Source organism: Podarcis erhardii (assembly GCF_964252035.2).
Source record: "Podarcis erhardii genome assembly, chromosome: 10".
NCBI classification, from domain to species: domain Eukaryota; kingdom Metazoa; phylum Chordata; class Lepidosauria; order Squamata; family Lacertidae; genus Podarcis; species Podarcis erhardii.
In genome coordinates this window covers 30,015,324-30,016,066 of record NC_138500.1, presented here as the reverse complement: position 1 = coordinate 30,016,066, position 743 = coordinate 30,015,324, and positions in this window count along the sequence as shown.

The following is a 743-nucleotide window of genomic DNA, read 5'->3' as shown; positions in this document are numbered from 1 at the left end:
AGATGGCAGAAGCAGATATTTAAGATTCCAGCTATTCCTAGGATGTTCCATACCATTTCTAGAATATTCTGTACCATGTGTGCAAGATGAAGACAACCACCCTGAAGGACCTGCAAGTGAAGATGTTGCCATCTTTCTCTTCCCCATAGGCTCCAATAAGTGTATGTGCTGAGGAAAGCCTAGGAGGAGAGACACAAAGGCCTCCAGATCGCACATGTTATACAAGTTCTACGCTGAAGGAACTTCTATATAGCTGTGCTTACACATTCATATTTCCCCTTTGTGGTGGCTACACAAATGTAGGTCTTCTCTGGGAGAATATGCTGCAATACTCTGGCCGATGGCAGCTCTGCAATGCATATACAGCTGCCACAACAAAATCTCTGTGTGTGGTTGTTGACACACAAACACACACACACACTCCATTCCATATAGGAATTTTGTTCAACGCAGTCCTTAAACGCCATCCCCTCTCACGCCAAATGGGCCTAAAAATGCCCAATGTTAACCATCCAATGTAAAAAGAAATTAAATAAACATTGACTGCACCACCTTCCCCCCAAAAAACAACAACAACAAATAACAACACGCCTCTATAAGTGTCAGTTTGAGATGGGGGTGAAATGTGCAGTTTTGGAGGGGGGGTGCCTTAGAATCTCCTGCCTGCATACAATGAATGCATCTGGGCCATAAAGAGCTCTTAGCTCCACCCTCTGTCTTTCCCTCCCCCTGTGTAAAGCGGC